General features: G+C 40.1%; 1 pseudogene; it reads right to left on the bottom strand.

Moving 5' to 3' along the window:
- Positions 1-10,400: 10,400 nt before the first annotated feature.
- Positions 10,401-11,224, bottom strand: LOC150056868 (uncharacterized; annotated as a pseudogene).
- Positions 11,225-12,121: the final 897 nt, after the last annotated feature.

The raw sequence follows: 12,121 nt of genomic DNA, 5'->3' as shown, positions 1-12,121 counted from the left end.
CAGGGACAGTGCTCAGATCCTGAACTCAAGCTCAGGACTGGCAAAAAAATAAATAAATAAAAATAAACATCTCATAAATTTTAACTTCTACATCAATCTAAATAGTTTGATCATTATTTCTGCTGTCTTGTCCCTACCTTTCATAGATGTGGACCATTACATTCTTTGCTGTATTCAAACTATGCATTCTGCAGCAGAATTTTTTCACCAGTGATCTTAGTTTTCAGATTCGCTGTCATTCAGTTTAACTTGTGTCTAAAACTTCTTATTTTGCTTAATAACAGTGCCAAATTATGCCAGAGCCAGCAGGCAGCAAAGTAGAATTCCTGATTTAGGGGGTGAGGACTAGAAAAGAAAAAGACAAGAAACAGATGGGGTCAGGAGGTCTGCAGCTCAAGACTGTAGCCCCATTTATTTTTAGTTCCAGTTGTATATACTATCTTAGAAACAAGAGACATCCAGGGGTTACTCTCATGCAAAATAACAAGCAAGTTTTAGACATAATAGTCTAGCAAGAAGTGATAAAGCCAGAAAGTTTACAATACTGTTGACATAATCAAGGTTCATAAGCATTGTGATATAAGTTGTTTTCCATAACAGCTTACCTCCTTGTGTGCTTAGCTCTAATCAGTAGTGGAGGTGCAAGGTCAGTCTGACATCACACTTGGCTCCCAGCATCTCCCCTGACTTTATTTAAAAAGAAGCAAATCTGCCTGTCTAAGGTTGGGTGGATCGCTGACTCTGCCTTACCCATCATAGGAATCATCTTCAGATCAAGCTGAAGGCCCTGTCTTAGGTTGGTCAGAGCAGCATCCCCTCTTACCTCTCTCTGGGTGCAGTTCCTCTCAGGGGAAACTTAATTATCTGGAGCTTGATTTTATGAAGCTGACTTGCAAGATTTAGTAATGAATTTTATAAGATTTTTACCACACAAGGTAGACAAATAACAATTAGTATAAGCAACACTCCTGGACCAACAAAGGTCATCAGCAAACCTTTTAGATTGTTCAAGGAGGGAATATTGTGCTGAAACTGTTTAAACAACTCTTTAGCAGTCTATGTTATCTCAACGTCAAGTGATGGTGCCTGTTCAAGTCCAATAACTTGTCTATGAAGATGAAACAAATCTAGAGATAAGTTTGAGTTATATCAAAGTCCATTTCTCTGGGGATCTGAAAGTCCAAAGTTCTCACATGCTGTTTCCACCTAGGAATGATGAATCAGTAGCTCTTTATTGGAAACCAGCTGATGAACACGTCCCAAAATTAACTTGTAAGGCCTGTAATGACACCAAGGGTTTAGTTCCAATCCTCTCAGGAATCAGGTGTGGGGTGGAGAAATCAGGCAGGACAAGATGTGTAGCAGTAGCCTTGTCTCTCAGCAGCTCCAGTAGAATGTCACATCTCCTGCTAGGTGACCTGCAAAATTTCTGCATAGACTGGTTAAAGAAGCTTAACCTAAGGCCTGACTTTGGTGAAGTCTTCCAATGATTTCCTGTTTACTTTACCTGAGCACACTCATTTTTGCATGCTGGCACCCCATTGATTTTTAGGACAATATAGGGCTGAGATTCCAAAATAATACCAGGGTGACAACTTTTAGTAACCAGATTTCCTTTAAATGAGGCTAGGATTTTCTAGACAGGTATAGAAGACTTGAACCTGTAACCATTTTCCACAAGTGCAGTTTCCACTCCTGCACATCTATTACTACTGCTACCCATGTATCTAATTCATCCTGTTTCATTTTCCAAAAATAACTCAGGTCCCTTCATCTTAAAGGGGTTGATGGGTGAAGATCCATCTTCTGTAACTTCTTCAAGCTGACTAGGGACCCTAAAAAGCTTAGCCTATTTTACCAAGAAGTTGCTAGGATTACATTTCAGAGCATTATTTTACTCCAAATTGGGGATAATTTAATACATTTAACAACTGCACAAAGCTTTTATTTGGCTAAAACAGTGCAGCTTACTTAACACCCATTTGAAAAGGCATTCTCTTGATTGTCTGAGGAACTTAATCTCTTTGACCCTAACAATGCCTAAATTACCTATGTAGGCCTATATACAGATCAGTAGGGACACAGCCTTAGGTCCACAAAATTTTTTCCAGAATTTGTGGCTGGTGTCAACTCAAAATTTGTGGCTGGTGTCAATTTGAGCTTTGAGCAAACATGGGGTGTCAGGATTATAAATTACCCACTATTACAGATGCCTGACAAGTTCCTGCCCAGTTATGGAGTAAATAGATATGGACAGTAGTAAAGCATGCTTACAAACTATTCTATGACCTCCGGCTCTGATTAATTTTGATGGCCAAGCACAAGTGACTCTAGGATCTCACATTTCTGCCAACCAAGCAGTGGCTTATTGCCTCTGGATGCTTCATTACTTTTGTCCTAGGAGTGTCTCTTCACACAGGGACAAATGTTCACTTGGTTGGTTGCTAGACTTGATCTCAGGGCCTGGGCACTGTCCCTCAGCTCTCCAGCTCAAAGCTAGCACTCTACCACTATGAGCTCCAAAGCAACTCTGCCTTGACAACATTCTGCTGGCAGATTAGAGATCACAGTCTCATGGGGACTTTGCTCTCCCTGGGCTGGCTCAGAACTGCAGTTTTCAGAACAATGAGTCCTACAAAAGGCCACATTACTCCAGTTAAAGCAACAAGGTGGTCAACACAGAAATAGACTCTAAGCATGATCTTACCTGGAAAGGGCCAAAATTACATCTGAGTAAGGATGTGCTGTCCTTCTCCGTGGGTTCGAAACTGTTACAAACAAATTTACAAGGGCAAACTGAACTGAAATAGCAATTTTGGTAGCCCTAATTTTCCTTTCTTCTCCTTTTTTTTTTTTTTTTTTTTTTTTTGCTTGGGTTACTGCTTAGAACTCCAACAACAGTTTAAACTCAAATAACAGTTTTTCCCTAATGCAAGAATTGCAATCAACCCTGCACCAAAGGTCCAGACTTAGTTTTCCTTCTTTTTCTCAAATACATTTAATGCAAAGTAGCATGAAACCAAATTATAAGGAGATAAACCTCTAAACATTCCTTTTAATCCCCTTTTTCCCAATTTAATACATTTTAGGGGGAAGTTTACAAAATACTGATCACATCACCCACATTTTACCATCAGATTTCACTGTCAGTTTGCAAGGAAAAAGACAGGACAAAGATGGTCCACTCAGTCCATCTGACCAGGTTTAGATGAACAGCCATTATGCCAGATTATCTTCTTTCACTATGTGTGGCCCATCCCTTAGGGCCTCTTCCACCATGGGAACCCAGAGCTGCACCTTTGCCAGTTTAGCTCTCACTCCCAAACATAGGCTCACAGGACTTTCCTAAGTTTTCCTTGTCCTTTCTCTTGGCATTTGATTATCTAAACAGTTTTATTTTATTTTTTTTAAATAGACAGGCAAAGTTTTTGACATTGATAAACAAATTCATATTTAACTTTCTGATACATATCTCCAAACTTTAATTCAAGGAAATAAATTCCAAATTCCCTAATGCCTCTGGGCTAAATAGGATACAATGTTTACAATGTAAACAGCTCTATGCATTACAATACTAGATTTATTTAAATACAAATTTCAGAATCTTTAGAAAAACTCTTTTAACCAGTTTCTTTTTAAAACAATGCAATAATCCTTTGAGACATTGAAAACTTTCAAACCTAATCATTTTCTTGAAGTTTAGACCTAGATTTACCCAATTGCCTTTGTGTTTCAAGTATAAATTTTTGTTTTACATAGCTTGCCGACAATTCAACCTTGAACATGTTCACTCATACCCATTCACGCACATTCATACTCAAAGATCTTAAAGTGAGAAAAATTAATATTGTCCATACATTTTCTGGAAGTTTGTGTCAAGAGAATTTTACCAATCTTATTCTTGCAGGTGACAACCAAGTTTTAAAAGAAAGCTTTCTAACAAGACAACTTAGCTGAAATTTATTTTTCCCGAGCTTGTTCCTGATGTCAGACATATTACCATAATGCTTTTTTTGCAGATGAAAGCTGGGGGTCTTAAACCTAGGGGAACTAAGACTGAAATCTGCATCCTGCCACAAACTGTCTCCAGACACATAAAAATCACAAGGATCCGTATTTAGGACTAGTACCAATTTCAAAGACAAAACCAGACAAGAAAAAAAATACCCAAAGAAAAACATATAACAAGAATAAGACAGAGAACCAGAGACTTTTAAGTAACTCCCAAACTTTTGATGGCATGCCTGGCCTTAAAATATCAGAGTGATAGAAAGATCATGGGGCCGTGAACTCAGGGGATGCCTCACCTATGGAGATTTCTGATCCTTGGTAGCTGGCCAGCAGAGGAAATCCTAATCTGTAAAAGGTTCTCTAGCAAAGGAGAAAGCAAAACCAGACATTAACAGTAATTTAGAATTCATAATAAGTGAATTGGACTCAATCAGATACACTTGACACAAAAATATGAACTCAGATGAAGGTTCTCACCAAACAGCTTATTTAGATTTAGACATGTCTTGCTGGTGGGACTTGAACCCACACATCCTCTCAGACGTGCCCTGTTATTGACAAGAATCCCAGAAGTGGGTCAAAGCATCCCTTGACCACACAGGCCTTAGAGAGCTTACTGAGACCAGCTTTTCCTCTCTGTTTTGGGACCACGGTGCACTTTCTAGAACAGAAAAAAAAAATACAGACATACTAGGGGGCCGACCCACTTCTGCTTACCTCTGGAGGCCAATTCACCTCCTGCACATAGAACCTGTGGCTATTACCTTGTCCCATTATTTCTTACTCCCGACTATACATTCTCCCTCTCTCTTCCTTCCTTATCTGACTCATGTCACTCACCACAGGAGGGTCCTCTACTGTCATCCCAGGTTTTCAGGTCCCTGTTCAGGTGCCACTTCCCTGAGTCAGCCAGCAGTGAAGCAGGATTCCTGATTTAGGGGTGAGGACTAGAAAAGAAAAAGACAAGAAACAGATGGGGTCAGGAGGTCTGCAGCTCAAGACTGCAGCCCATTTATTTTTAATTCCAGTCATATATACTATCTTAGAAACAAGAGACATCCAGGGGTTACTCTCATGCAAAATAACAAGCAAATTTTAGACATAATAGTCCAGCAAGAAGTGATAAATCCAGAAAGTTTACAATTGTTGACGCAGCTCAAGGTTCGTAAGCATCATGGTATAAGTTGTTTTTTTATAACAGCTCACCTCATTGTGTGCTTAGCTCTAATCAGTAGTGGAAGTGCAAGGTCAGTCTGACTCCACACTGGGCTCCCAATATAATTAGAAAAGAATTGATAGGCCAGAAAGAGTCTGAGCGAGCCCAGAGCTGTCACCCGGCCGTGCAAGAACCTGCCAGCTTCACGGAACCAGAAAATCCAGCAATTTGTGAGTACTTCCATAGAGAAGTTTCCACTTCTGCTGGCTGAACAGCATTGGGAAGAAATCCCATCCCCCACCAGCCGAGAGCAGGGCCATCTTGACTGCTGGCAAAGGCCCGGCCAAACCAACTGGAGTCTCTGAAGTGGTGCTGGCAGCACCATCATTCAAAAGGGCAAAGGTTTTCCCAGAGGCAGCTTAGCCTGAGGTCCGCCCTGGATGGGGCCACACTCCTGGTAAACAAAGCTTCTCACAGCTCCACCGGTTATTTTTTTTCTCTGCCCAATCAAGCAAACTGATAAAAAAAAAAAAAACCCACAAAGCCAAATCGCACGAGAAAACGACTTTTTGAAGTGTTTGGTACCCGAATTTATTAGAAACACAAGTTTCCTATCCCATCCCCAACTCCCCCCCCCCACCAAAAACAAACTGAAGAATACCCCTCTTTTTTTTCAACCTTTTTTCACTTTCATTTTTGTGTTCTTATTTATTTATTTATTTATTTATTTATTTATTTATTTTTGCCATTTTACCTTCACCTTTTTTTTTAATGTTATGATTCTTTCCTTCCTCCCCACCCCCTGCTTCCTTCTGTCATTGTGGTCATTCCTAGAAACATAGTGACATGGGTACAGACTGGACAAAATGATATTTTTATTGATACAGTAATCTGCTTTTTAATCTGTAGGTTCTTAACCCTAGTATTTCTTGTCTAAGAAATCACAATTGTGTGGGATAGGCCCCCACCTTAGAATTGAATAACTGTGTAGACCAACTGGATCTAACAGACATCTGCAGATTATTTCACCCAGCAACATCACAATATACATTTTTTTTCAGCAGCACATGGAACATTTTCAAAATAGACCACATTATAGGGCATAAAACAAACCTGTGCAGATTAAGAAACACTGAAAATTATTCCCTGCATTCTCTCAGACCACAAGGGCATCAAATTGGATCTGAACACCAATCTCCACCAACAAAACCCCTGTAACTCATGGAGACTGAACAATGCATTGTTGAATCACCAATGGGTCATCGAGGATTTCAGAACATCCCAGCCAGAATTTGTTGTTCATTAGGTTCTTGATGATGGCCATTGTAACTAGTGTGAGGAGGAATCTCAAAGTTGTTTTTATTTGTATTTCTTTTATGACCAGAGATGTCTAGCATTTCCTCATTTGTTCATTGACCATTCTTAGTTCCTCTTTAGAGAAGTCTCTCTTTAAATACTTAGCCCACCTATTCATGGGATGATCATGTCTTTGCAGATTTATTTTTGAGAGATTTAATTTCTTGAACTTAGGTATATTTTCGATCTGAGGCTCTTATCTGTTTTATGGCTAATGAAGTTCTCCCACTCTGTTGGCTTTCTATTTAACTTGCTAGCTGGGCCCTTTACCATATAGAAGTTTTTTTGTTTTTTTGTTTTTTTAATTTAATGCCATCCATTTGTCCAAACTTTCCTTAATTTGTTGTGTTTCTGGGCCTTATTAAGAATGTGTTGACCTGTTCTAAGGAGCCCTAGTGCATCTCCTATTCCTTCCAATAAAGTTTTCATGGTATCTGCTTTTACCTCAAGGTCTTCAATCCATGTGGAATTATGATGCAGAGTGATATTCAAGAATCCAACTAGAGTTTCTACATGTACTTGACCAATTCTGCCAGCACCATAGGATGTCTTTCTTCCATCCTAATTTTTTTTATCCTTTGTCAAAGATTAGGTGGCCATAAGTATGTGGGTTAATTTCTGGGTCTTCAGTTCTAGTCCATTGGTCCTCAGGCCTGTTCTTCTGCCATTATCAAGCTGTTTTTATTAATATAGCTGTAAAATAGAGTCTGAAGTTTGGTATTTACATTCCTCCTGTTCTGTTCCTTTCTGCTAAGGATTGTTTTTGCTATATGGGGTATTTTATTATTCCATATGAATGTTTGAGTGCTTCTTTTTTTAATTTATATTTTATTGTAATTAGTAAAAGGGTTACATGATATTTGCCAGATAGAAGGTGCATTAATTAACATACATTGATACCCTTTCACATGTCTTGGTACCCATTACCCTCCCCCCCACACCCCCCACCCGTCTTGGTTTTCCCCCCTTCCCTATCAAATTTCAAATAACCAAATACAAATAAATGCAATATATCAGATAACAAAGTGAGATACTGTAAGAATATGAGATAACCAAGGGACAGCAAAGGAGATGAGAGACAACATAGTACATTAAAGACAACAATCATTCGTTATATGGCTTTTGTTTCAATATCCTGGAGGTCCTTTCAATTAGCTTCATACTATATGGCCTTATGTATCAAGATTTTGCTCTATTGCAGCTCTCTGCTAGTAGAGTCCAAGGTTTCTACTGATTATGACGAATAAGGGAAACCATTGAGCCTAAGTTCCTTTGAGTCTGGATTACTTCACTTAATATGATTTTGTCTAAGTCTTTCCATTTCCTAACAAATAGGGCAATGTCATTCTTTCTGACAGCAGCATAGAATTCCATTGTGTACAAATACCACAACTTGTTGATCCACTCCTCAACTGAGGGACATCTAGGTTGATTCCATATCTTTGCTATGGTGAATAGTGCTGCAATGAACATTGTTGTGCTAGTGGATTTAGTATGCCCTTGTTTCTGGATGGTTGGGTAAATGCCAAGTAGTGGAATTGCTGGGTCATAGGGGAGTTGTATGTTTAGCCTTTTGAGGCACTACCACACTGCTTTCCATAGTGGTTGAACGAGTTTGCACTCACACCAACAGTGTAGTAGTGATCCCTCCTGGCCACATCCCCTCCAGCATCTGTTATTATTCGTTTTCCTGATCCTGGCCATTCTAACTGGAGTGAGGTGGAATCTTAGAGTTGTTTTGATTTGCATTTCTTTTATGACCAGAGATGTTGAGCATTTCTTCATGTGTCTATAGGCCATTTTTGTTCCTTCTTCAGAGAAGACTCTCTTTAAGTCCTTGGTTCATTTTTTAATGGGATGGTTGTTACTTTGGAGATTAGTTTTTGGAGTGATACAATATTTTGAGTTGTTGATATATTTTAGATATGAGGCCTTTGTCCGTTGTTTGATTGGTGAAGATCTTCTCCCACTCTGTAGGCTTCCTAATTAGTTTGCTAGCTATGTCCTTTGCCATACGAAAGCTCTGCAGTTTAATGCAGTCCCACTTATCCAGCCTTTCTCTGATTTGTTGTGATTCTTGGTCCTTATTAAAGTTTCGACCTGTGCCAAGGAGGACTAGTGTATCTCCTATTCCTTCCTGTAAAGTTTTCACTGTGTTAGCTTTTACCTCCAGGTCTTTGATCCATTTGGAGTTAATTCTAGTGCAAGGTGACAAAGAAGGATCCAACTTTAGTTTTCTGCAGGTGCTTAACCAGTTCTGCCAGCACAACTTGTTGAAGAGGCTGTCTTTCTTCCATTCTATTTTTTTGGCTCCCTTGTCAAAGGTTAGGTGGCCATAGGTCTGTGGTTTAATATCTGGGTCCTCAGTTCTATTCCATTGGTCTTCAGGCCTGTTCTTGTGCCAGTACCAAGCTGTTTTGATTATTATAACTCTGTAATGGAGTCTTAAGTTTGGTATTGAAATTCCTCCTGTGCTGTTCTTTCTGCTAAGAAGTGTTTTTTCTATACGGGGTCTTTTATTATTCCATATGAAATTTTGAATTGCCTCTTCTATTTCTTTAAAGAATGCCATTGGGATATTGATGGGTATTGTGTTGAATTTGTAGATAGCCCTTGGCAAGATTTTCATTTTCACAATGTTGATTCTTCCAAGCCAGGAGCATGGGAGGTTTTTCCATTTCCTTAGTTGTGCTTTAATTTCCTTTTTTAGGGTTTTAAAGTTTTCATCAAAAAGGTCCTTTACATTCTTAGTTAAGCTAATTCCCAGGTACTTTATTTTCTTTGAGGCTATTGTGAAAGGAGTTTCTTTCCTGATTATTGCCTCGTTCCTCTCACTGTTGGTGTAAAGGAAGGCAGTTGATTTTCGAGGGTTGATTTTATAGCCTGCTACTCTTCCAAAGTTTTGAATCAGCTCAAGGAGCTTGGGAGTAGAGTCTATAGGATTCTTTAAATACAGAATCATGTCATTTGCAAAAAGGGATAGTTTTATTTCTTCTTTCCTTACTTGGATCCCCTTTATGCTTGCTTCTTGCCTTATTGCACTGGCTAGGAATTCTAGTACTATGTTAAAGAGGAGTGGAGAGAGTGGGCATCCTTGTCTTGTTCCTGATTTTAGAGGGAATGGCTTTACATTTCCACCATTAAGTGTAAAACTAGCAGTGGGTTTCTCATACACAGCCTTTATTACATTGAGGAATGTTCCATGGATTCCTAGTTTCTCCAGAGCTTTTAACATAAAGGGGTATTGGATCTTGTCAAATGCCTTTTTCCACATCTATTGAGACAATCATGTGATTTTTGTCCTTGCTCCTGTTGATGTGTTGAATTATATTAATTGATTTGCGTATGTTGAACCAGCTTTTGGAGTGCTTCTTTTGTTTCATTAAAAAATGATTTAGGGATACTGATGAGTATTACATTGAATTTTTAGATAGCCCTTGGCAAAATTGCCATTTTCACAATATTAATGATCCCAATCCAGGATCATGGGAGATTTCTCTGCTTTCTTACTTATGCCTAATTTCCTTTTTCAGGTCTTTTACTTTTTCATAGTAGAGGTCCTTTACTTCCTTGGTTAAGTTCATTCCTTATTTATTTATTTGGTTATTTATTTTTGAGGCAATTGCAAAAGGAGTTGATTCCTGATTTCTGCCTCACTCTTCTCATTGTTTGCATACAGGAAAGCCACTGAATTTTGAGGATTAATTTTTTTTTGTGAGTTCATTCACAATGCCTTTTTATTTAATGAGTTCCTTTACATGGTATTGAGGAATTAAAACCCAGGACTTCATGCATACCAGGCCAGCACTCTACCATTAGGCTATGCTCCCAGCTCCCAAATTCATATTTTTGAACATCAAAGTCTTTCCCACATTGCTCACATACACAAAGCTTCTCCCCAGTGTGTTATTTCATGTGTGTGTAAGGAACTAGAATTACTGAAGGCTTCTCCACATTTGTTACAGCTGAAAGGTTTCTCTTCAATGTGAGTTCGTTCATGTTTCTGTTGACCATTCAGGGTAATGAATGCTTTCCCACACTGCTTACACACATAAGGATTCTCTCCAGTGTGAGTTCTCTCATGGATGAGACAGTGACTGGACTGCCCGACTGCCTGAAAGCTTTCCCACATTGGTTACAGACAAAAGGTTTTTCTCCAGTGTGGGTCCTCTCCTGGATGGTCAGATAACCACAGGACCTGAAGGCTTTTCCACACTGTCCACATACATAGGGCTTCTCTTCAGTGTGAGTTATTTTATGTTTGTGCAAGGAGCTTGAATCACTAAAGGCTTTGCCACATTCCTTACACAGAAATGGTTTCTCACCACTGTGAATCCGTTCATGCTTTCGAACATCACTCAAAGAATAGAAGGTTTTCCCACACTGCTCACACACACAGGGCTTCTCTCCAGTGTGAGTCCTCTCATGCTGCATGCGGTGACTGGACTGCTGAAAGGCCTTCCCACAGAAGCTACATACGTAAGGCTTCTCCCCACTGTGGGTCCTCTTGTGTATTTTAATGTAACTGGAAGAACTAAAAGCTTTCCCACACTGCTGACACACGTATGGTTTCTCTCCTGCGTGAGTGCATCGGTGTGTCCTACGGGAAGTGGGGTGACTGAAGACATTCCCACACTGCTCACACTGGTGGTTTCTGGCATTCTGAAAGCACTGGGCATTGCTGCAGGCTCTCCCACACATGGGCATTTACACGGCTTCTCTTCAAGTTCCCCATATTCGTAGAGTTTGGAGTCAGTGTAAGTTCGGAAGGCCATGCTCAAGTATAAATGCCTGAGGAAGATGTCAAAGACACTCGCTTCCACTCCAGCAGGGGTTTCAATGTTCATAACAGAATCTAGAGTACCACCGAACACTTCTCCACCTTGAAGACCTTCTTTTTATTTTGCCAGTCCTAGTCCTGGGCACTTTCGCTGAGCATGTTTTGTTCAAGGCTAATGTTCTACCATTTGGGCCACATTGCCATTCACAGCTTTTTGGAGTTTATTGGAAATAAGAGTCTCATGCACTTAACTGGCTGGTCTGGCTTCAGATCACGAGCCTTAGATCTCAGCTTCCTGAGCACTGAGGATTATAGGTGTGAGCTGCTAGTCCAGGGCCTGTTTCCATCAATCCTGAACTCTTGGTCATCTCTGGGGACTTTTGCACACTTCTTCAACTGCCTGGTCTTCCCGTTCTTTTTGTATGGAGGTCAGGTTCCTGAAAGTATCCACCATCACATCTCTGTACAGCTGCTGCTAGGCAGTGTCCAGCAAAGCCCACTCGTCCAGGGTGAAGTTGACAAACACATCATCAAAGGTCACAGACTCCTTGCTGAGCCCATGGATTCACTTACAGCAGGAGAAAATCTTGACTTCTTAGTTAACATTTGGCATGTGGAATTGCTCTCCTCCCTGCCTCATTCTCACCATGGCTGCCTCCTGGATCCGCAGCGTCCTCCCCACACCAGGAGGCCCGCCAGCAGCCGAGGCCCAGCCTCCTGGGCCCTGGACAGCCTGGAACCCAAGCTTGAGGATTAATTTTATACCCTGCTACATTTCCAAAGTTTTGAATCATGCCAAGTAACTTGGGTACAAAGTC

Source organism: Megascapheus bottae, chromosome 11 (assembly GCF_031878675.1).
Source record: "Megascapheus bottae isolate mThoBot1 chromosome 11, mThoBot2.hap1, whole genome shotgun sequence".
NCBI classification, from domain to species: domain Eukaryota; kingdom Metazoa; phylum Chordata; class Mammalia; order Rodentia; family Geomyidae; genus Megascapheus; species Megascapheus bottae.
This window is presented reverse-complemented; position numbering and strand designations above follow the sequence as displayed.